The sequence below is a fragment of the Mytilus edulis genome, chromosome 12 (genome assembly GCF_963676685.1).
Source record: "Mytilus edulis chromosome 12, xbMytEdul2.2, whole genome shotgun sequence".
NCBI classification, from domain to species: domain Eukaryota; kingdom Metazoa; phylum Mollusca; class Bivalvia; order Mytilida; family Mytilidae; genus Mytilus; species Mytilus edulis.
Genome location: NC_092355.1, coordinates 29953143 through 29979078, shown reverse-complemented (window position 1 = coordinate 29979078; position 25936 = coordinate 29953143). Strand labels below are relative to the sequence as shown.

The window sequence follows — 25936 nt, the reverse complement described above, 5'->3', positions numbered from 1 at the left end:
AAAACCATACAGATAATCTTTAGCAGGAATAGCACACCCAATATCATACTTAGCTGCTAACATTGTGGACATGTTCTGTACCCATTTTATTTCTTTTTCATTGTCACTATTTAGGAACACGATATCGAATTTGTCAGGGACGTGTTTGCTTTTTCCTACAGAAAAAAAAAACAATTTATATATAAATATAACCACGTGTTATTAAATGGGGATTGTATGTCATAAAGTCATCATATATGTAAAAACATGTATGATAAATAAAAATTTGATATGGTGCCATGGCAATTGAGCATTATAATGTTTACATACCGTTAAAAAGCCGACAAGAAAGGTACTACATCGACCACTAAAAGCTATATGTTTATAAAGTTAAGATGGTCGATTGGTCTTAGAAGCTTGACATGGTTCAGACGATGTTGCCACAATATCACAGACGCAAGGGTTCGAATTCCGCTGATCGAAAAACCAACATGTGGTAACGCATATTTAAAGATCTAACATCATTGGGCTAAATTTCAGACTTATAAATAGAGAGACACAATGCAGGCGGTGTTGTATCGATATCCTAATCGGAGCCTGGCGAGGGAGGAACAAAAAATTGTTTTAGCCATGTATTACTGGATATGACAAAAATGCAAAATAACATAACAGAAGAGTTACAAAAATTAAGTTTTACCTTCTCAGAACTCATATTCAAGTTTCATATCCAATATCTATAACATGTATTAAGAAGTGATAGTTTATTGCTTCCTCTTAAGTCTACAAAAACATAATATATCATCTAGGGTTTGCATTATCATAGCGGCAAATGCCTAGAATATATCTCCATGTTAGTTTAAAACACACATTTAGAAGATGTATCTATGGATTCCATTTATATAAGATTCATTTCGATCCACTAATGACTGGCTAACCTTCTGTCTTTTGGTACGCATGCGATTGAACGGACGAGTGAAACAAATACTGTATGCTCTAGATTTTGTCGTGGAGGATAATCAAAATTATGAAAGCTGTAAGACAAACCATATTGGAATAGGATCGATGTAAAATTTATCCTAATCATTTGGTCCTTTTTTGGATACACTTGCAACCATACCTTGTTTTATGAATAGTATGATTATTTTAATAGTAGGGAGCCCAGTATCGAAAAAGACGTCTAGTTAACAAGTTAAAGTTAGCGGATAACACACGGCTATATATATATGCAAACTATTGGAAAATCATTATATTTTCCAATCATGAATGTCGTCGTATGCTACCGTGGTCACGTTTTTCAAAATTTTATGGTTTTTCAGGGTACTTAAAGATACCTCATCATGTAGGCCATCGTCAACACTAAAAATAAAATTATTGCTTTCTGTGTTATTTGTCATAATGATACATTTCACTTAGCTTTACAATTAAAATTATCATATCACGAAAGCTGAAAAGATTTATATAGTTTAAGTATAAGTATTTTATGATTTAAGTAAGACTATTTTTAACGAAAGAAAACTTATTGCGTGTTACTTTCACGTTTTTTTTTACTCTGATTACATCAATAAAACATGGTTCATATGTGTGCCAAATATCTTCCGTGTAATGATAATCGGTGAGAAGAAAAAAGTAATTTAAAACACAAATTTGGTGATAATTCTGCCTTGATTCAAACACGCCTTTTCTTGGTGCCGTTAATTGTTTTGTAGCTTACACTATCAGGTCATTAACTAGGACAATTGTCACTAACTTCATTTCTCTTTTTTGCTTGTTGTATGGTCGATTTGTATGTTTTGAATAGTCCAGTAAGTTTGAAGATCGTGGTTTTGTTTTAGGAAATGTTAGATTTTTTTTGTTTTTTATAACTTTAATTGTTTTTTGAATTGATAAGAGTGTTTTAATTGTCATATACAAATCAAATCCTTCGGTCACGTTTAAGACCCATAATATGGCACACATTCACAGTCCTGTTAAACTATGCCCATCAAGCCCTAAACGAAGTAGGAATGAAATACAATGGGATAAGTGTGTTATATGTCAGGTTTTCTTCTACTAAATTGCTGATTAATATGCGAAGACAAAACCTTTATCAAGGCTATGGAGCACGGAAAGATCATGTATATTTTAATATATTGAATGATGCTTCAGACCTACATCATCTTCGTACTGATAATTATACAAAATAGTGTTTCACCATTCTTGCTAATAATCTTACACTAGCAGACACAACTACAGTTATTTTAAAACTGAATCAAGTTCTTGTTCGTCTGTAAACTCGTTTCATGTAATATATAGAAGGTCGTCAAATTCCTGACTGGAAAAAGTCTCCTTGAGTCAGTTAGAGCCAGCAGGCCTTAATAACATTTTTTGGCGAACGATTGTTCAGCATCATGGTAGATCAACAGTTTCTAAGATACACGAGGAAGTCATTTTTGTACCCCGATGAAGTAGATACTCGCATGATTTTACATGCTATTCGTGTAGACAACGCGTTCGATGTGAAAGGTAATAATATAGTCTCAAGATACAGATTTCCTTATCTTATGCGTTCATTACTTCCCCTCCATGCAGCATACGTATGAGCTATGGTTTCAAACAGGCACTATAACTTGCATAACAAATTTGTGCCGCTATATACCTGTCCACGAAACATGTAAAAGTCCCAGGTTTGCCATCTGTAACATTCTACCTGACGCATATGCTGTAACATGATGCGATACAACGTCATCCCTGTTTCGGATCGGTAAGTGCACTGTATTCATCTAATTGGGAAAGATATTTAAAAAAAACAAAAACATGAAACAACCCTGCTATATGGTCTCTGACCTTGACGTGGTTGGTGGGTTTAAACTACAGGAGACTATATAACGTAGTAGGTGATATTAGCTTCAATCATATTTTCTATTTGCATTTGTTTTTTTTTTTTGTTTTTTTTTTGTGTTTTTGCTATGATGTTGTCAGCTTGTCTTCAGTTTATAAGTTTTGAATGTCCCTTTGGTTTCTCGCGCCTTTTTTGTTTGCAATTGTTTGTAAAAGACATCGCTGCTGTTTATACCCTCTCCCTTATAATATTTTCGAAATACTTGTAAACATTATACACTACTGCACGAAAAAACAACTGTCCATACCAGAAACAGTCGTTGTACGACTGTCTTAGTCTGTGAAAGACTGGTGATGACTGTCAAATCTGTCATATTTCGTTGCAACAGTTCATTTATATCTGTCCCAACTTTTTTACGGGTTGTGAAAGTCAAAAAATGATACCAACAGTCATTTAAGAACTGTCGTAGTGGTTTACGGTGTTGTCACAGTCACAATCTATTTATTACAGTCTTTCTAATAGTTATGGCAGTTGCATAATGTCTGTCCCAACCTTTTAAAAGTTGGGACAGTTAAAATTTGTTTGTGTCAACTTTTCAGACATTGATGCAGTAAAAAAACGTTTTTAGAGTTGGGACAGTCGTTAAATGTTTAGTATAACTTATAAAAGGTTGCCACAGTCGTTAAATGTTTAAAACAAACACTTCATAGGTTGATACAGTCGGTAAATGTTTTTAATACAAATATTGTATCGTAACGGTAGTTCAGACGGTAGTCGATCAGTGTAAAAAAAATCACATCTCAGCCGGCTCTCAAGATTTGATATAGTTGTGAAATAGTCCATCATTTATATTTATTTATTTATATATTTATTTCCTATTTATTTGTATTGTAGTCCTGTAATATTATGTTGTCATTTCTATGTTATATTTAACATTGCCATTAAAGTGCGAGGTTTGGCATGCCACAAAACCAGGTTCAACCCACCATTTTTTCCTTTACAAATGTCCTGTACCAAGTCAGGAATATGGCCATTGTTATATTATAGTTCGTTTCTCTGTGTGTTTTGACGTTGCGTCGTTTGTTTTCTCTTATTTTTGAGTGTAAATTGGTATTGCGATAAGACGTGTCACGGTACTTGTCTATCCCAAATTCATGTATTTGGTTTTGATGTTATATTTGTTATTTTCGTGGGATTTTGTCTGATGCTTGGTCCGTTTCTGTGTGTGTTAGTTACATTGTAGTGTTGTGTCGTTGTTCTCTTATATTTATGCGTTTCCGTCAGTTTTAGTTTGTTACCCCGATTTTGTTTTTTGTCCATGGATTTATGAGTTTGAACAGCGGTATACTACTGTTGCCTTTATTTATACTATTATCATCTATTGTGCGGTTGTTAACTTGTTTTGCTTTTTATTAATTTATCTTGCGATCGTTGTTTGTCTTTTGTCGTTTTCCGTTTATTGCCGTAGCATTGTCCGTTCATTTTGACACTTGCGTTTGACTTTAAATAATCCTTTAGTGTCCTTACTTTTTATTTTATATTATCTGTTTTATAACATTTTCGTTCATAACTGGTTTTAAATACCAGAAGCTTTCGTTTGAAATAGAGTTTTTATATTATTGCAGAAGAATGAGAAGATGATAATGGATTCATTAAAATTTATACTTGAAAAAGTTTTGATAACTTCTGCGGAATAGAAAATGTACCATGGATGTACCTAAAGTAAATTTAAAGATTATGACTAAGTTACCAATATTTTACAGCATAATACAACGTTTTAACTCGAATTACTCCCCGAGGGACATTTCCGATGATTAAAAAAATAATTAATCAAATCTGTCAAGTTTCATTAAAAACGGAAAACAATTCTTCACCGTAAACGATTTGTCGGCAATAAAACGGACCTCAGGTCGGCAAACTATATGTTTACACAGGAAACTACAGATGTTAGACCACATGTACAAAAATCTGAGCTGGAAATTACAAACGGTGAGTAGAAATTAACAATATTTTAGAGCATGTCTATCGAATAATCATCATGGATCCATAATTTGAAGGGAAAATATGCACATTTATCAGCTGTTTGTTCTTCCGACAGATATTGAGATACGCCGATACGTTCTATATCACCACACCTGTGCATAGTTGCATGTTCCAGGGCAAATATAGGCTTTTAACTTGTTAAAGTTGTGCATTATTGAAAGTCATAAAGGACACCGTTCCCCTCCCCTATTATCATGTGCATGTCATTTAATCCCTTATTTATTTTGCATACATCACCCTGAGTGGAATAAAAAAAAGGTTATTCTTGATCTACATCCTCTTACTGTTATACTCTAACCCGTGGGGCATTGGTAAAATTTTATTGTGTGTGATGGCCTTTTAAATGACCGATAGGGTGATTCAGCCCCCCCCCTCTTTTCATGGGAAAAAGTTGGTCGATTATATAGGGAATCACTCAAGCATGACTAAATCCACCGCCCCCCCCCCCTCCCTTATGAAAAGTTCTGCATCTGCCACTGTGACCTATACATCATGTAGTGTACATATCATGCATATTGTATGTTAATGTATCTCTAACTCTGGTCCTAAATTTGCATGAAATACTTGTCACTGGACTTTTTATAACCAACAACCAACCAATCTTTACATGTACGTATCCATAAAAATGTGTTTCTTATGCTGGGTTACTAGTATTTCCCTGGTTTTGCTTTATCAGCTGATAGTTTTTCGTTCTATTAAGAATGCATTGTGACGTCACAATTTCCATTGAAAAAACATGCATAGTACAAAAACATATGATTTGATCATAAAATGTTATGAAAATTATTAACTTTGAAATTAAAAAGTGACTTATTAAGCATGTTTAGCAAGTGTGCATTTTCATTTAAATTTTGAATAAATCCCAAATCATGGACAACAAAACATTAATATATTTGATAATATAAGGCATTGAAAGTGAATAGGTATTAACAGATGGTTTTAAATAGCATTAATCATCAAAATAAAACCTTGTTTTTAAAATTAATGTTCCTGAAACAATGCACAGAGTCATAAACAGTTGCCATTTAAACACAGTTGATTAAACAAATTGTGCTAATTCCATTAGTAATTGTGTTGTCATGTACTTAAGGATTCATTTATATTGAACAAGGGTTGTGTAGGTTGTTACCTCTTTTCTCAAAATGAAAAATTACAATGAATAAAATATTTAAGAATTTCACCATGTTAATTGCTACATTGTTTTAAATTAAAAAGAAATAAAAAAATATTTTACACATTTTAAAAGAGCAAAGTTAGCATGATAATTTTATTCTTTTTAGATTTAACATAGAATATTGAATCACTATAATTTTTAAATACTTTAAACCTAAACTATATATTTTCATGTGAAATTTTTATATAAATTGTGCCCTGTTAGCATGGGTTTTGAATTTCAAAATTCATTTAAGCCATACATGTTATCTAACTTACAAGTAGTAATATTCAATGGTCTTTTTTATGTATTCCACAATGATTAAAGGACTTTCTAATCATGAGCCATAATTTTTGACACGTGTTCAATTGTGTTTTGGTTACTTTATCATGTTTATTGTTGTCTAATTGTTGGGTTGATGCATCATTGATATATATATCCCACATCTCCTTTGATCATGTGCATTCACATCTGACTGCAGATCTTTTGCATTTTCTACATTATTTCTTTTATGTTAACATTCAATATGTCAGAAAAACATAACAAAAAAATATATCTGTATGCATACTTTTTTTTTATGGTTAACATGTTATAAACTTTTTTAAAGTGTTTTATGAAGCTCAAAATATTTTTTATAGATATAGTATTATCAAATAAGTTGTCATAAAATTTACTGTGTTAACTGCATTGTATGTACATGTCTACTAATTTAGTCTAAAAAAAAAATTATTCAAATTCAAAATAAATAATCAAAATATTTGTATTTACTGAACACGACCATGCAAATGTGACATTATAATAGGTATAATAATCAGGATGTTAACACTGGATAGGTAATACTCAGAAATTTTTATATACATGATGTAGCTAATATACAAATTATGACACAATAGTATGTTGCCTTGGGGATGACATTTAATCTGTCATGGGTATATTGAAGATGATTTTATAATGATGTTCACAAATTATCATGATTACACAGGCAAAAGTGCCACGCATGATATACGCATGAAGGCCATTACATGCGAAAGTCATGCGTGGATCATGCGTGAATCATGCGAAATATGAAGTATGCGTAAATCGCATGATCTTCACATGCGGTTTTCGCATGTTTTAAACATGCGTGTATCGCATGATTTCTTAAACGCATGATTTACGCATAAGGGCTATTACATGCGTAAATCATGTGTGAATCGTGTGAAAATCATGCGGTATCTGAAGTATGCGTTAAACGCATGATCTTCACATGCGGTTTTCGCATGTAATAAATACATGTGTTAAACGCATGATCTTCACATGCGGTTTTCGCACGTAATAAATACATGTGTGTATCACATATATTGTAAACGCATGATTTACGCATGAAAGCTAAGTACATGAGAAAGTTATTTGTGTATCATGCTCAACTCATCTGATTTATGTAAAAGTTGTAAATCTCATGTGTTGTATATAAATCATGATAGATATTGCACATATAAAGTCAATTCTTTACTTGCTTTTAATATTCTGCATGCCAGATCATGGCAGATGTACATGCATATTGTAAATCTCTGCTTAAAGCTTTTAACTTTAAATATTGGCATATATGAGTACAAATGGAGTCATTTCTTTCCAGCAAAGACCACATGATTAATCTAATTTAATTAAAAATATGAAATATTAAAATAATTTAATATATATATAGAGCAATTTAATGAAAAGGGTATGGTAATATACAAAATAAAATGGACAGCCTCTCTTGACAACAGTTTCACATTATTTTATATGATGAAAAGACCGTGAGTTTCTTCATTTTCTTAACGCTGATTTTTTTTAATTTCTTCATGTAGTCATCCATTTATTTAATTTAAAATATGGTTGTACCATCAACATGATCTACCAAAAACATCTCTTAAGAAAAAAATCTAGAAAAGGGGTCAACATGGTCAAATTATTTTGCATTAAAACAATGTTGATTTAAAGAATAAGTTTTTCCTGTACATTGTATGTAATTGAAAAAAATCTTTCTTTTAAATCAGAAGTTAATGCGTGTCCCTGAGTAACAACAAGTGCCTAGTGTCTTCCCAACAAACAACTAAAGTAATGGTAGATGGCATATCTGTCAATGTGTTTCTTTATTTGAAGAATTTGGTGTTAACATGTTAATCACAGATCTTTTGTTCTTCAATACTTTGGAAAAAAAGTTTAAACTAATGATATAGAACTTGGAATATCTAGATGTGTTGTGTTGTGTTAATATTGTTATCGAGTATATATAACTTTCTTAAAAGTTTAGTACAATACCTTACATCACTTTTTTTCATATGTACATGTGTGCCAACTATCCCCCCCCCCCCCCCCCCCCAAAATCTTTGACCAAACGGATGTATTTTTTTTTTTAGTCTTTAAAAGGTGCTTCATACAGTTATGACTATAATCAAATTAAACTACCCATTTGCATATGTTATCTAGGATTTTCTAATTCTAAATCACTGACATAAGGCTGAATTACAAATTACCTGATCATTGGTTGTTCAAACAAACGAGACCATACTCGAAAGCTGATCATTCTGATTATCTGTTCAAGTACAAAACTATGCTAACAAGAAAATGTACATGAGCATATAGAAAGTACTGGAAAATTTTCAGATTGTTTGAGGATCTTTGAGGTCTGAGTTTTTATCCTGTTCAATGAGGCTCTTAAGATTTAGGGGAAAGAAACACTTTTATCATGTTTAAATCACGACAAACAAAAATCACTTTACATGGTGTTCATCTACATCTACATCATACGACGATCCATCATTACATTGATGACTATACGTCGGCGCATCGCAAACAGACACTTAATAAAATATAATAACTAATTTTGTGCAATAATTCCAAAAAAAAAAAAAAAAAATTTGCAAAAACAAAACAAAAATTAACACATTTACATTATTTACAAACAGGTTAGATATCTAAATATACTGACTCTGGATCAGTATTTTAAACAGTATTTTAAACTGATCCAGGGAGTTAACACTGATGACGTTTTATGGGAGTGAGTTCCACAGTACAACTGTGAATGGAAAAAAGCTGTACTTGAAGTAGTCTGTTCTTGTGCTAAATGTTTGGTATTGTAATGAATTAGTGAATCTGGTGTTTTTGACTGGCTGTGGTAAAAGATAAAGGTTTGGGTCTACTGCAATGAGATGGTGTGAGATTTTGTAAAGCATAGTAACTCGATTGATGTTTCTGCGAGTTTCAAGTGACTTCCATTGAAGATGGTCAATCATGGAAGTGACACTACTGGTGTTGTGGTATCTGTTGGTGACATAGCGTGCTGCCCTTCTCTGTACTTTTTTAATGTTGTTTTTTTGTTTTTGGGTGTGAGGTGACCAAACTGAAGAGCAGTATTCTAAATTTGAACGTACCATGGATTTGTATGCCAAACTTTTAGTTTCTTCCTGATTTATTTTTAAGTTTCTTTTTAGAAAGCCTAAGATCTTATTTGCTTTTGCAGTAATATTATTTATATGTGTATCCCAAGACATGTTGTGAGAAAGGGTGATACCGAGATATTTTGCAGTGCTAACGGATTCTAAGATGTGGCCTTTTAATACATAGTCATGTTTGAATGGTGACTGTGATCTTGTCACAGTGAGAGAGTTGCATTTTTCTGGATGGAATTGCATACCCCAAGTTTGTTCCCAATTGGCTAGGCAGTTTAGATCATTTTGTAGTATGGTACAATCTTGTTGATTTATTATGTTTCTGTATAAAATACAATCATCTGCAAACAAGCGTGTTTTTGATGTTACTGCTGCAGGTAGGTCATTAATGAAGATGAGAAAAAGTAGTGGACCCAAAACTGAGCCTTGGGGCACCCCACTTACCACAGGCATTTGACTAGACACCTCTCCGTCAAGGGCAACCTGTTGCGTTCTGTTACTAAGGAAGGCTGATACCCAATTCCAGGTATTTCCCCTTATGCCATATTTATCCACATGTTACTTCGTCCCTTATAGTCCATATACAATGACAGAATAATGTACCATTATAAATTAATCATATATTTCTTCTTCTTTAGAGTGAAATATAAAAAGCAAAGGACATAACTACCTGCTTCTATTCTATTTGTGTTTTAAGCAAGCATTGGGGGGGGGGGGGGTACTCTTACATGTATAAACTTCCATTTGTGACCACCTCCTGCATGTCCTGCATGTCCTGCGGGTGGCTTCAAAAGTTACCCGTGCTTGTGGTTTTCCGAGTCAAAGTTCATAACTCTTCAATTCTCTATTCTATACATATATAAAGGAAACAAAAAATATCAATGTTCGAGGCATTCATAAATACCAGTGTGCAGGAAAACATTCACGGAACGGATTTTGATTAAAGTATTGCAAAGAATTAAGTCGTTAGTTAAGATCAAATGTGAACACATTTTAAAATTGCGATGTATACCAAAACAGACTTGGTAAGAAATTTTGATACATTTCTCCAGCCTACAGGTGAAAATAAAATTGGGTAAGAAAAGATAAAATAAAAAATAACAATACAGGGTCTTTAGCTGTGTGTCTCTTGTTAACCGTGAAATCAAAGAAGGATACAAATTAATCTGGTAACTTATTACCATAAATCCAATAAAACGCGAGAAAGCCTATTAAAAATATAAAATGTTCATGCAGTAAAACACAAATAACTTTACATTACGGGCCATTACAAAGAAACTAACGATTGCGCCAGTGACTAAGTCAGAAATTTTGATAACTTTAAAAGGGGGAGGGCACTGACTGCTAAAGATTTTCCGCTCTAGTCATGCTTTAGTGGTTCCATATATAATCCATTGCCTTCTTTGTGGAACACGAATCTCCAAAATACATGGGTGAACTTAAGTACTATACATGGTTAACAGTTCGGAACTTTCTGCCGTCAACATGTGGCAACCTAGCTTCAGTAGCTTTTAGTAAAATTGCAAATGAAGCCGGGACTATTATACTAACATGTGAACATACGGTTTGGCGAGCTTTTCATGGAATTTAAGAGATAGTGTTAAAAGTATATGTATACTTAATAAATCCATGAGTTGATTATTATAAAAGAAAAAAATATTGTTTAGCCTTTGAACAATAGATCGAGTCCAAAATTTAGCCATTTCAAGGATCGACTATGCTGATAATGTAGGCCGGTAGGCTAGCACTGGCTATTATTTGTGTAGAGCTTTGTAGAGTGTGCAATTCTAAGTCACAGAGACAGTAGCAAACTTAAAGTATATTTCCTAATAATATAATACATTTTTAAATTCAGATTAGTAAAATGTATAATTCACTTATTAAATGTTTATATCTGCATCTAAGACTTATTGATTGTTCATTTTTGCGCCACTGTCAGCAGTATTGACTATTTCTCGAAGGTGGTAAGTTTTTATTAATGGAGGAAGCTGGAGAGATCTTCCACAGGAACACTAACAAACCAAGAGTATTCCTATGTGTTGTATTTTATTTATTTACACTCTGACTGAGATTTCTAAATTCTCTGATTGGATTAATTTCTCGCCGTTTGTAAATTTTCCCAAATTCCATCCCACATCACAAAAGGAGTTACAGAAGAATGCCAACCCCTCAGCAGAGTAATTTGATTCTGAATCATGGAAAAAAATGCAAAATAAGTGAATGACTTAAAAGAAATAAATGATAATCAGTCAGGCTATATATGATATTATATAAATATTGCTTATTTAATATCAATTCTTTTTGTTCTTTCTTCTTCACTTTTTTTGGTCATTATTCTGTATACAATGTATATCCCCATTATTGATTCCAGACTCATAATCAATGCTCATATATCCATCCGTAAACCAAACTAGAAAATTACGTAAACGGCTTTGCACGTTGAACACGAAAACCCGGAAACTTTTCACCGTTGCCATTTTTTTATACTATGACGCAAAATCCATGGACGCTCGTGCGTCTGCTGATTTGATTTTTTTTACTGTATTTTAAAAAGATTAGACAGAGACAGCCAGAAAGATTATACAAGACACTGTATTTATTCAAACTGAGAGATCAAAAATTTAGTATAAATGTATTATTAATTGTCGATTAACTGGAAGAAACCGGCGAACAAAAACTTGAAATGAACATGATGAAAGTCAAACCAACCGGAACATTGACGGATTTATGTACTTGGAAAGCGCAACGAAAGGTAAATATTATCTTACACATGTTTTAAATGGATAAAAGCAGATGCTAGTGCTATAGTTTACAGTCTTTTGACTTTATACCGGCGTACAACATGTCAAATGTTATCATGGTTAATATGCATGCACAGGGGTTTCTGTTTGTTACAATTTGCCGGGTTCACTATCCATCCATAAGAACCCCGAAAAATTGGGGTTGCATAGTAAACACGGCAAAGTGTAACACACCCCTGTGATGCATGTAAACCCTCAGTGCAAGAACGGAAGCAAGACAACTCGACCTGCCGACAAATCTCCCCACCTTTTCACCAACTCGCCCCACTTTTAACACTACAGGAAAAGTGTTTAATCCTGTCAATTATACTCCTGCCAAATCCCCACTTGTGAAAATGAGTAAAATCCAGATGAATATTAAAGAAAAGTCAAAAGAACACTGTTCATGCTGTTAAACCCTGTTAAATGGGTAACAATGTTATAAAGGTCAACCAAAATATGAAGTACAGAAAAAAAAATATTATTGTGAAAGTCCTGAAAGAGCACAAAATAAAGAAATTCATTGGCGCCATAATTTTTTAAATCTGAGTCGACTAGTTCAAAGGTTATAACAATTAAGATTTTAAAAAATTGTCCAAGACAAAAATACTATATTTTGGGGCTAATTTTCAGGCCAAAATGAAATATATAACAAAAGGTAATGACAAAACTGTAGGAACAGCAAGCAAGGACGTATATTATGTTAGTTATACGTCCTTACAGCAAGCAATTAATTTGATTATCATGATTATTGCAATAAGACCCTGTTATGCCTTTGATTTAGGTCAATGAGGTCCAATAAACATAATATTTAGAAGACTATAGCTAGAACAAATTGATAAAAAAAAAATTATGTTTTAAACTTTGTAAAAAAACACATTTGAATTCTTTTTTGCTGTTTGTCAACCTTGGGCATCTTTGAATAAATGTTACATGTATGTTTAAACATTCATACCTTAATATGGAAATTTAAAGCAGGCAGAGGTTTAAATATTGATTAACAAATGTAATGCCAAAATATCTCATTTTTTTTTATAGCAACTCAAAATCATGCTGTCAGGCTATATGTGTTGTACATGGGAAGTGGACCCCTGGAGGAGATGAAAGGTCTATCTAGTAGTATGTTATGTAAATATATAAATAAGAAAAGGTGGTATGATTGCCAATGAGAAAAGAGAGAAATTTGTTCAAATGAAAATTCACTTGTTTTCCAATCCTAATAAAACTGTCAAGATTCAGATGATGTAATGTTTACATTATTTTCAAAATACAATATTGTTTACACTAATTATGAGAAAAGACAACTCTTCACCAGAGATTAAATAGAAGTTAACAGCTATCATGACTATAGGTCACCTTACATCCTTCTACAATGAGCAAAGCCCATATCTAATAGTCAGCTATAAAAGACCCCAAATGAAAATAATAAATTTGTAAAACATTTCAAACAAGAAAACTTACTAGACTAATTTATGTACAAAAAAAGAACAAAAAAACAAAATATGATATACAGCAACAAACCAAACCACTGAATTACAGGCTGATACTCATGTACAGAATGTGATGGGGCTAGACTAGTAGTTTTGTGATGCCAATCCCATCTATCTGGGGATATTATTGTGAACAAGGCCTAACTCATCAATCTAAACAAAGCAGAAAGACATATTACACATCCCCTTAACAAAAAAGACTTAAGTACATATCTGAGAGTACTCCCTGAGTTACATGTACCAACAGCTAGTTCAAAGCCAATAACAAGACTTTTGGTGTAATTATGAATAACTTCAAATTTCAAAGTACATGATCATGCATGTATCATGATTATTAAAATGACTTACTGTAAACCAACTAATTTTCGCGGATACTTTCAGCCTTTCTTGTCCACTACGCGCCAATTTAATTTCGCAATTTTGTAATTTACCTGATGTAGTTTAATAATGAAAGATCCAAGCTTTACATTTTCGCGACGATTTATATTCGCGTTATTTTTCTACTCACAAAAGTCGCGAAAATAAGTTTGTTTACAGTTTTGACCAAAGATTGGTATTATATATCATGTCGGATTTAGAGCTAAAATATAACCACTTTTGTTCAGCTCTTCATTCAAGGGTCATATTGATTTTATTTTATTGATATAAAGAACATTCCAATGAATGTTTTTGTATAGTCAAACTTTTTCATGGCAAGTTTGGTGGTTTTATTTAAAAGATCAAAATGGTAAAACTTTTTCAAGGCAACTTTGGTGGTCTTGTTTAAAAAGTCATAATAAGCCAGTTTGCCATATCAAAATATTTTATTAAAGGCAATTTTGGCAGGAGATATTTTTACTTCATTTTATTAAACATTATTTCTTTTAGCACTTTCAATGAAAATACAAGTCCTTCAAGAGGTAGGAGAAGCTAACATGGCTATAGCAACAGAACAGAATTCATTTTAGGCATTGCTTTCTAGATTAAATAGATAGTATAGTCATAGATCGTCATATTGATTTATGTGCATATGAGGAGCAGCAGTCAAGGAATAATTTTGTGATGAGAGGTATGTAATGAAATGAAAACTTTGTTTGAATATTTTTTTCTTGTCACACTCTGTACATGTAGTTTCAAAGATTTTTTTATATATGCCCGTCTGACAAAATAAATTTTGGAGGGACGAATTATCGAATACAAATGTCCGGTGCCCACATGTGAAAAATTATTACACCAGGGTTTTCGATATATCACAAACTAGTCAAAACATTTTATCATCGGTATAAGGAATTCATTTAAGGAATGACTGTAATATTTTTTCTGTCTATGAATAAATAACATAAAAAATTTGGTGCACACTGAATAACGCGCGTAGCAGGTTATTTAACAGTGTGCACCACATTTTTTATGTTATTTCGAATAGACAGAAAAATATTACAGTCATTTCTTATAATTTAATTCTAAATTCCATTTTAAACCCTAGAAAACCATAAAAAAACGTTGATGACGTCACGGTAACGTGACCAAATTATGTCTATGGGCTGATAACAAAATAACGTCAGCCAATCAGGAGACATGTTACATCCAAAATTAAATTATTCTTAAATATTTATCACTCAACATGCAGACATCCTATACGTTCAGGTATTTCACATCCAATCTTTTATGATAATATTCTTTACAAAGCACAAATATGTCAGCATTCACCTCAAAAGCTAACAAAACTTTTAATCAGACTTATTAAGAAGGGATATATAGTTGCCATACTCTTGTCAGGTCATTAAAGATTGCATATTTCGGCTTTAATATTGATTAAGGGGTCATCCATAATTGTCAACCATTTTCCAAAGTGTACAAAACGTACACTTTTTCAGACCCCCCCACCCTCCCTCAAAAAGTGTACATCAACCATTTTCAGATTTCAAGAGAAGAATCAGTCATTCTTAATAAAATGAAGATCCTGTCTATTATATTTTAGTTTAATATAGAAATTTGCATTGAAAAAAAACTAAAACAAATCTGACTGTTTTATTTGATGACATCTATCTGTGATGCTTGTGTTTTGTCAGAATAAAGAGTACAAAGATTAGTGTTTCCCCTATCACACAGTGGGAATGGTAACTTCAATAAAAAAGGGCACCTAGAGCATGCAAAAGATTAACAAAAGGGCACATAAATTATGCTAAGAATCAAAGAAAGGGAAATGCATGGTTATATTGCATTGGTAAAGTATGGACTGACAGTTGTTGATGGAACCAGAGCTCAAGACAGCAATCAATAAAAGTGTAATGTTTAAAAACATTTTGAGTTTTTAAATTTCCTGCCTGTATTTCTATTTAAAAGGTCAATGTAAATATGCCATTCACGGCACTATTATCGTTGATGTATATATACTGTAACGTGTACATATATTGGATATTTTTTTAAGTTAAGGTTAAACTTCATATGGGGGTGCTCCTAATTAAAGGAAGCTAATACTAAGAAAAATAGGTTTACTTCCGGTTTACTGGTTTACTATTTTGGAATGCATTACAAGGAAATTAATCGAAAAATCAGTTTAAAATCTTTTCACAAAATGGTGTCTTGTCAAAATCAAAACATTCAAAGAATTTAGTGTTTCCATCAATTTTGTTTATTAAACAGAGTAGAACGATAACGATACGATAACGATTACTCAGTGGCAGAATAATCAGACAGTTGATTGCGGCCGCTTAACTGGAAGAAGAAGATAACGATCTATAATAAAGCAGGTGAAATTGACAATCGGGGGTACTGAGAAATGCTTGCAAACTTTTTGTTTAAATAATTTTATTAGTTCTCATTTTTGAAAGATTTAGTTTTCATATGATTTGATCTTTTAATCGTTCAATCCCGATTGAGTAGAATTATGATATCGAAATCAATATCATCAAGTGAAAATAATAAAGAAGAAACAAGAAGAGAAACACACCCAAGCCAATTCTCAATTTTATAAATCGACTTTCCCTACGGAAACATAAATTCCGGAAATTAAAAAAAAGCGTACGGTAAAAATGTTGATTTTTTAACCCCCTCTCCCCAACTATACGTTTTGTACACTTTGGAAAATGGTTGACAATTATGGATGACCCCTAACCTATAGGGTCTTTTGACAGAATTAAACACATTTATTCTAAAACCAGTTGTTGGTATGACAAGGTATCTTTTTTGTCAGATATTTTTGTAATTCATATCGTAGGTGTATCTATATCAGCATGGTCTTGTATGAGTTTTGAACTAAGTGCTATCAAATATGTTGACAGGAGCTATGTCTGATATATACTGAATATAAATTGTAAGGAAAATTGTATTGCAAGCAATCCCACACAGGTTTACATTTCTTGTAGATTTTTAAGAAAAAGTTTATAAGAAAAGAGAAAAAAAATGTAGTTTTTATTGCTTTTTGACAACAAATTTATTCATCCAGTGGCGAGGTACATTGAAAGGTTGTTCTTTTATTAAATGCATGAAGTATCATATGGATGGCAACAAATGACAACAGTTACATGTTATATTCATGAGTTTAATATTTCCTATAAATGGTGTATTTTAACAATTTTGTCTATTAAAGTCATATGAAACGAATTAGTGGTGAAAAATAATGTTTATCTAATTCTTGAACCAATGCATGTATATATCATAAACTAAGTCCTCTGTGCACGATTTTATCATTATTTTCGCAAATATATCATATAATCGTCAATTTTTTTTCTCTCTGTTTGTTATGATTTAACAAATATGGCTGCTCATTAAATGCCGTATTTTGAAGCCAAGTTTTACTGATTGTCACCTTATAGTAAACAAATCACAAAAAGCATGGGTATTGAGCACGTGTTTAACATGTATAATCAGATATTTGTTTATTTCAATGACAGATCCATGCGTATTGCGATCACCGGATTTTTACGAGGAGGGTTACGCTCAGGTCACTATGAATACGGAAAATATGTCGGCGAATTGCTTCCTGGAAGCAAGCAATTAAGAATAAGTAAACTTCTTCTAAATGTGGACAAATTAAAGAATTTTCCTCAGAAAAAAAGTATATGTACATAAGTTGTATAATGAAAACTATCCATTTAGTTATAAAAAAACATATGCATATTTTTTTTTAATTTGAGGTTTCTTATGACTTTAACTTAAAACAGCAAAACAAAACCCAATAAACATCAGTTGTTAATGCCTGAAATTATTTTTAAACTGTAGACAGCAGAAAAGATCCTTTTTAACAACAAGTTAATACTGTACATATATTTTATTAGCTAAACTGTTAATATTTTTTCTGTTGTTTGTTTAGGTATTGTTTAAATTCACTAACAATGCAAAGTATATAGTAAAGGTATAAATTAGTTAGCATTAGCTCATACTACAAATGTACATGTAGTTTTTGTCTGGACTACTTGATTAAATTCTTAAGATTTACAATTTTATAATTTAAGCTTATTGCCAAATGAAAGGAAAGTACAGTATTAAAATCACTGGTGAACATGTGCATGTAGGTGTGAATGTACTACAAAAAGAACTGATATCAAAGTAAGTTCATCTTTAGAATTGCAGTTAATTTTGATAATACATTGTAATATGATATAATCTATTTAAAACTTTTTAGTTTTATTGTAATGTTTAATATAAATCACCGTGTTTCATTGGTACAGCGGATATAGCTACTAACCAAGCTGTAGTGATCGATTTTTCTTCTGACATGGAATGAAAATCTCTGTTTTGTTAATATATAGTTACTTAATATAAATGTGTACTTCAATCTAAACATAATGGTTGTTTTAAGGAATGATTTGGTCGTAGGTTGATGATAAGATCAGTTTCATTTTTTTTCCAAAAATGAGAATGCTTACTAAAAAAATGTGCAAATACTTGTCAAAGAAGTTTGCGCTTGTCTCATCAAATATGATTCTATATTCATTGCAACTCTTTTTCTGATAGAAGGCCACTGTGTGTGCGTAATATGTATAGCTGCTTGTCACTGTTTCAATAGTTAGGGCCCCGCCTTTAGGTGGGTCGCCCTATAGTGATCAGTCTGTCCGTCCGTAACACTTTTTATACGACCGCAAAATTTGAAAAAATTTTCGTCGTATATTGCTATCACGTTGGCGTCGTCGTCGTCGTCGTCGTCCGAATACTTTTAGTTTTCGCACTCTAACTTTAGTAAAAGTGAATAGAAATCTATGAAATTTTAACACAAGGTTTATGACCACAAAAGGAAGGTTGGTATTGATTTTGGGAGTTTTGGTCTCAACATTTTAGGAATTAGGGGCCAAAAAGGGCCCAAATAAGCATTTTCTTGGTTTTCGCACTATAACTTTAGTTTAAATTAATAGAAATCTATGAAATTTTGACACAAGGTTTATGACCACAAAAGAAAGGTTGGGATTGATTTTGGAAGTTTTGGTTTCAACAGTTTAGGAATAAGGGGCCAAAAAGGGCCCAAATAAGCATTATTCTTGGTTTTTGCACAATAACGTTAGTTTAACTAAATAGAAATCAATGAAATTTAAACACAATGTTTATGACCACAAAAGGAAGGTTGGTATTGATTTTGGGAGTTTAGGTCCCAACAGTTTAGGAATTAGGGGCCAAAAAGGGACCCAAATAAGCATTTTTCTTGGTTTTCGCCCCATAACGTTAGTATAAGTTAAAAGAAATCTATGAAATTTAAACACAAGGTTTATGACCATAAAAGGAAGGTTGGTATTGATTTTGGGAGTTTTGGTCCTAACAGTTTAGGAATAAGGGGCCCAAAGGGTCCAAAATTAAACTTTGTTTGATTTCATCAAAATTGAATAATTGGGGTTCTTTGATATGCCAAATCTAACTGTGTATGTAGATTCTTAACTTTTGGTCCCGTTTTCAAATTGGTCTACATTAAGGTCCAAAGGGTCCAAAATTAAACTTAGTTTGATTTTGACAAAAAATGAATCGGTTGGGTTCTTTGATATGCTGAATCTAAAAATGTACTTAGATTCTTGATTATTGGCCCAGTTTTCAAGTTGGCCCAAATCGGGGTCCAAAATTAAACTTTGTTTGATTTCATCAAAAATTGAATAAATGGGGTTCTTTGATATGCCAAATCTAACTGTGTATGTAGATTCTTCATTTTTGGTCCTGTTTTCATATTGGTCTACATTAAAGTCCAAAGGGTCCAAAATTAAACTTAGTTTGATTTTGACAAAAATTGAAATCTTGGGGTTCTTTGATGTGCTGAATCCAAACATGTACTTAGATTTTTGATTATGGGCCCAGTTTTCAAGTTGGTCCAAATCAGGATTCAAGATTATTATATTAAGTATTGTGCAATAGCAAGTCTTTTCAATTGCACAGTATTGCACAATGGCAAGAAATATCTAATTGCACAATATTGTGAAATAGCAAATTTTTTTTTTAATTAGAGTTATCTTTCTTTGTCCAGAATAGTAAGCAAGAAATATCTAATTGCACAATATTGTGCAATAGCAAGAATTTTTTTAATTGGAGTTATCTTTCTTTGTCCAGAATCAACTTAAATCTTTGTTATATATAATATACAATGTATATTCACTTTTTACTACCAACTGATAAATTAAAATAATCTTTACCATTCAGTGATAACAAGCAGTTTTTTTACATCTTAATATTTTATGATGTATGTAAATGAGTAGTTATTGTTGCAAACTCCATTAGAAATTTTAATTGAGATTAGTTTTGGAATAAGGGAAAGGGGGATGTGATTAAAAAAATTGGGTTCAATTTTTCTCATTTGAAATTTCATAAATAAAAAGAAAATTTCTTCAAACATTTTTTTGAGAGGATTAATATTCAACAGCATAGTGAATTGCTCTAAGAGAAAACAAAAATTTTAAGTTCATTAGAACACATTCATTCTGTGTCAGAAACCTATGCTGTGTCAACTTTTTAATCACAATCCAAATTTAGAGCTGAATCCAGCTTGAATGTTGTGTCCATACTTGCCCCAACCGTTCAGGGTTCAACCTCTGCGGTCGTATAAAGCTACGCCCTGCGGAGCATCTGGTTTAACTTTGTGTCTGCTCCATATCTAGAGAACCATTATGATTTCATACTTTATACTTTACATGTTTATTAACCACCACCAGAGGGCGTGTCATGATGTATGTACAACTTCCTAGGTCAAAGGTCAAGGTAAAAAAAACTTTGGTTTCAGTTGACAACCCTGTGTCCTGTGGTGAAGATCGTGTCCGCTCTATATCTTGAGAACCGTTATGATTTCAAAGTTTATACTTGACATCCATTTTAACCAACACCAGAGGGTGTGTCATATTGTATGTACAACTTCCTAGGTCAAAGGTCAAGGTAAAAAAAACTTTGGATTTCAGTTGACAACCCCGTGTCCTGTGGTGAAGATCGTGTCCGCTCCATATCTAGATAACCGTTATGATTTTATACTTAATACTTAATATGTTTATTAACCAACACCAGAGGGTGTGTCATGATGTATGTACAACTCCTAGGTCAAAGGTCAAGGTCAAAAACTTTGGTTTCAGTTGACAACCCTGGGTCCTGTGGTGAAGATGGTGTCCGCTCCATATCTAGATAACCGTTATGATTTCAAAGTTTATACTTGACATCCATTTTAACCACCACCAGAGGGCGTGTCATGATGTATGTACAACTTCCTAGGTCAAAGGTCAAGGTCAAAAAAACTTTGGTTTCAGTTGACAACCCTGTGTCCTGTGGTGAAGATCGTGTCCGCTCTATATCTTGAGAACCGTTATGATTTCAAATATTATACTTGACCTCCATTTTAACCAACACCAGAGGCTGTGTCATGATGTATGTTCAACTTCCTAGGTCAAAGGTCTGTCTGTCTGTTGGTCTGTCCATCGCTAACAAATTTGATCAACTTATTTACCCCATGTTATTGACACTGACAGCGGGGCCCACAGAGATGGCTCCCATCTCAATGGTATCTAGTTTGCATTGAAATCTTTCATACATATATATGCTATTTTTTCGATATTTTATTCCGAAAGGAGGGATGTGTACGGTGTATAGTTGACCACATAAATCCTTATGTACAGTGCATAGTTAAATGCATGTAAGATATAAAGCCTTTCACACTTCGAAATACCTATATACCAGCTATATTTGGCATGTTTGGTGTACCGATGATACACACTGATAATCGAATATGTAAACTGTTGCTTCTTTTTACGTCAATCCGATTTTAAGTATGCTTCAAGGCATTCTTCCCCTGCTCGCCTGATATTGCTCCATAAAATATTTGCCACTGGACATTAGAATAAGTAATAAAAATCAACATTTTATTTTTTTCGAGGAATTTAGTGTAAAAACATTTGTCACTTGAAGCAGTTTAGGAAAGTATGACTTATAATGCCAAAATATTGAACTTATCAGAAGGATGTTAAACCATAACAGTGTTAATGAATATATTGCTTCTTGCTGAGATTTTTTTTTTGGCAAAAGCGAGAGATACCGATTTTAGATTCTGTCTGTGGTATGGTCAACATTTAGGTTTAGTCTAGATCTGTTTAAAGTTTTTTGGACATCAATAACTTTGTCAAACATACATGGATTTTTATAAAATTGGATGACATGTACTTTGTTTTACCAGACCACTAGAACACACATATTATGTATTTGTTTCTTTTTGCTTAAACCCGTAATTCATAATTTATTGAAACTTTCCACATAATCCCATTGTGCATCTCCTTTCTATGCCCTTGCTGAAGCAGAGGGGCATTTAATTTTTTGTCTGTCTCTACATCCTTACATACTTACATTGCAAAATTGGTTTCCATTCTCTAGTTCTATTGTTTGCCTCAATCAAATGATGTAAAACTTGTATACAATGCCAATTACCACAAAATGCAGATCAAGTTTGAATTTAAGTGGCATCCCTTTTACCGTTCTAGAGAAATGCCCCTTAAAAATTCCTAAATTTTTCATTTCTTAATCTGCTGAGCTTTCCCCGAGGGTATCACCAGACCAGTAGTCAGCACTTTTTTGTGCTGACATGAATTATCATTGATATGGTTATATTTATAAATTAACTGTTCACAAAATTTAGAATTTTTTAAATACTTAGGCTTTTCTACCTCAGGCATAGATTACCTTAGCTAGATTTAGAAAAACTTTTAGGAATTTTGGTCCTTAATGCTCTTCAACTTTGTACTTTATTAGGCCTTTTTAACTTTTTAGGATTCAAGCGTCACTGATGAGTCTTTTGTAGAAGAAACGCGCTTCTGGCATACATACAAAATTTAGTCCTTGGTATCTATGATGAGTTTATTTACTTAAGGTTTGCCTCAACCAAATGTTATGAATCTTAAACACAATGCTTTTTATTAGTTATAGTACAAATGTATAACATCAGATCAAAGATCACTTTTGGATTTTGGTGACATCATTTTTATTGTATAGAGTTATGCCCCTTTACAAATGGAAAAAATGGTGATTTTTTTAGTTTCCATTCTCTAACTAAGAGTTTGCCTCTCCTATATACAATAAACATAGACATTACGGCAGTTTTTTTAACATTCTAAAACTAACACGTCCACTTGTATTTTTGTCCATCTGATGAGTAGAGCCTTTTTCAACTGATTTTTTATAGTTCGTTCTCATGTTGTACTGTTATACCACTGTCCCAGGTTAGGGGAAGGGTTGTTTTACATTGTCATATCGGGGCCCTTATATAGCCAAATATTTGGTATGGGCTTTACTCATTGTTGAAGGCCCTACAGTGACCAATAACATGTATAGTTGTTAATGTCCTTGTCATTTTGGTCTCTTGTAGATATAGACAGTTGTCTCATTGGCAATCATTGTTGTACATTGTCATTTCAGGACCTTTTATAACTAACTATGCGGTATGGGCTTTGCTCATTGTTAAAGGCCGTACGGTGACCTATAGTTGTTAATGTCCGTGTCATTTTGGTCTCTTGTAGGTAAAGACAGTTGGCAATCATACCACATCTTTTTTTTTTATATGCGTATACATTATAAGCTGTTTGAGACCTCTTAAGTGAATTACACTTTTAATTATCGAATTATTTAATTTGCTTAAGTCAAATTTATATTATTTATGAATATTTTATTTCAGTTACTATTCACAGTGAACATGGTGAAGAATAACCAATAAAGGACATAGAAGACTACCTCACAAACATGGAAAAAATTCACAAACATTGGAAAACCCAATATTTTGATTCACGAAGAAGACATTCATGTACATGTTGTACTTTGAAAACTGAAGAAATAAAATTGTGAATAAAAATACTTGGAAATAAAGTTAGAAGATTGAAATTTATATTTTGGTGTTTGTACTAAGAAAGTTTGAAGAAAATGGAGACATTCAAAACTGTAAAAAGAAAACTATATTTTACACAATCACTGTTGAGGACAATATGATCCAAAGATCATATAATAGTAAAGAAATTTGGTTGAATTGCCAATGAGAAAAATATCCATAAGAGTTGTTCAAATGATGTATATATAGTAAGTAATTACAGGTCACCATATGTCCTCCAACAATGAATAAAAAACCAGGTATGGTGAGCTATAAAAAAAAAAGACCCAAACATAAGACATGTAAGAAGAAGAGAAAAAATTTTAACAAGTTAATATGTGAAAACAAAATATGATACGAACCAGAATCAAGCACTGAAATACTTGGGATAATGTTGCTGTACTCTTGAATATACATGTAGAATGTAGAATGTTTAAATGGATTTTAAATCAGAGTTATCATCAATATTCACCTTTTTTAGCAACAATTTATTATATGACTGAGATTTCTTTACCAAAATCCTTGTATGTGTATATTGCATTAGAAACATATTTTAGTTGCACACTAGGTGCCTTATAAGGAAATGCAGATTTATATATAACAATTATATTGCTTTAAAATGAAGTATATTGACTGTTTCATCGCAAGTTCCAGCAATACAACTGTGACATAAAAATCAAACAAGTATATATTTTTTCCAAAAAATTTCACTTTATATTTGTATAAAAATGAAAATAGAAAATACCAAAAGATGTCAACACATTAAAAAAAGAAGAACTTATCAAATCCAGACATTAAAAACAAATAATTCACTACATAGTTTTATCATGACTACGCACGATAATCATGTGGTTTGATTAACGCATGATTCTCATGCGTAAAATTATTCCATGTAATACGCACGTAGCTCTATACGCATAATTTTCGTGCGGGAATCATGCGAAAATCATGCGTAAAGTTTACGCACGATTATCGGATGTAGCTCGATTTGGGCGTTTTCCGTGCGAAAAATACGCATGATTTACGCATGATTTTCGCACGATTATCATGCGTGGCACATTTACTAGTGTACAATTGTCCTGTTCAAAATTTTGATAATTTTTTCAAAACAAATTATATTTTAAGAAAAGTATGAAACAGACGGATATATTATTATTTTGGATATAAAAATGCATATTTTAAAAGGTATCTGAACATGCTGAATATTGAGTTATTAAAATTAAATTGGTTAAATAACTAAATTAGATAAAAAAAAAAGTGTTGTCTGAGCTGCAAAGCATTATTTAATGCAAGCTGTAATAAGTAAAAAGTATACAGGGTAACACAAAAGATGTAAAATTTATTAAACTCAGGGATTTAAAACATCAACTTGGAAGGTAAAGTCTTGGAACAGTATATTTACATGACAAAGGTTTATTCATTATATGCACTGGACAAAAAGAAAGTCAATAGCATCTATATAGTAACAGTGCATTTATTTATTTATTTTATTTTTGCATTCCTTAAACTTTTCTTTGTCATGTGTGTAGTATCACTATATTTCATATTAACATGAACATAAGAAATATAAAAAAGAAAATGTGGTATGATTGCCAATGAAACAACTGTCCACAAGAGATCAAAATGACACAGACGTTAACAACTATAGGTCACCGTATGACCTTCAACAATTAGCAAAGCCCATACTGCATAGTCAGTATAGAAGGCCCCGATATGACAATGTAAAACAATTCAAACGAGAAAACTAATGGCCTTATTTAGATAAAAAAAAAATGAACGAAAACAAATGTGTAAAACATAAACAACCATTGAATTACAGGCTCCTGGCTTGGAACAGGCACATACATAAATAATGTGGCGGGGTTAAAAACCTGTTGTGTTTTAGAGAGGAATAAATATGTCCATGATGTCTGACTTTAAAGAATTGATGAAATAAAGTATGGTGTGAGCTTCAATAAGACAGTAACCCTTCAATGAAAGTACACAG

At 32.3% G+C, this 25936-nt stretch overlaps 1 protein-coding gene and 1 long non-coding RNA gene across 4 annotated transcripts in view; both read left to right on the top strand.

The window, feature by feature from the left end:
- Positions 1-25936, top strand: part of LOC139498221 (uncharacterized) — a 291388-nt gene that overhangs the window by 143796 nt on the left and 121656 nt on the right. The gene's annotated exons all lie outside the window — the stretch shown is intronic.
- LOC139498224 (uncharacterized) lies at positions 11761-23970 on the top strand. The gene is made up of 5 exons (XR_011657856.1): positions 11761-12158; positions 13225-13293; positions 14544-14724; positions 18110-18203; positions 23764-23970. It is a non-coding gene; the product is annotated as an uncharacterized lncRNA (long non-coding RNA).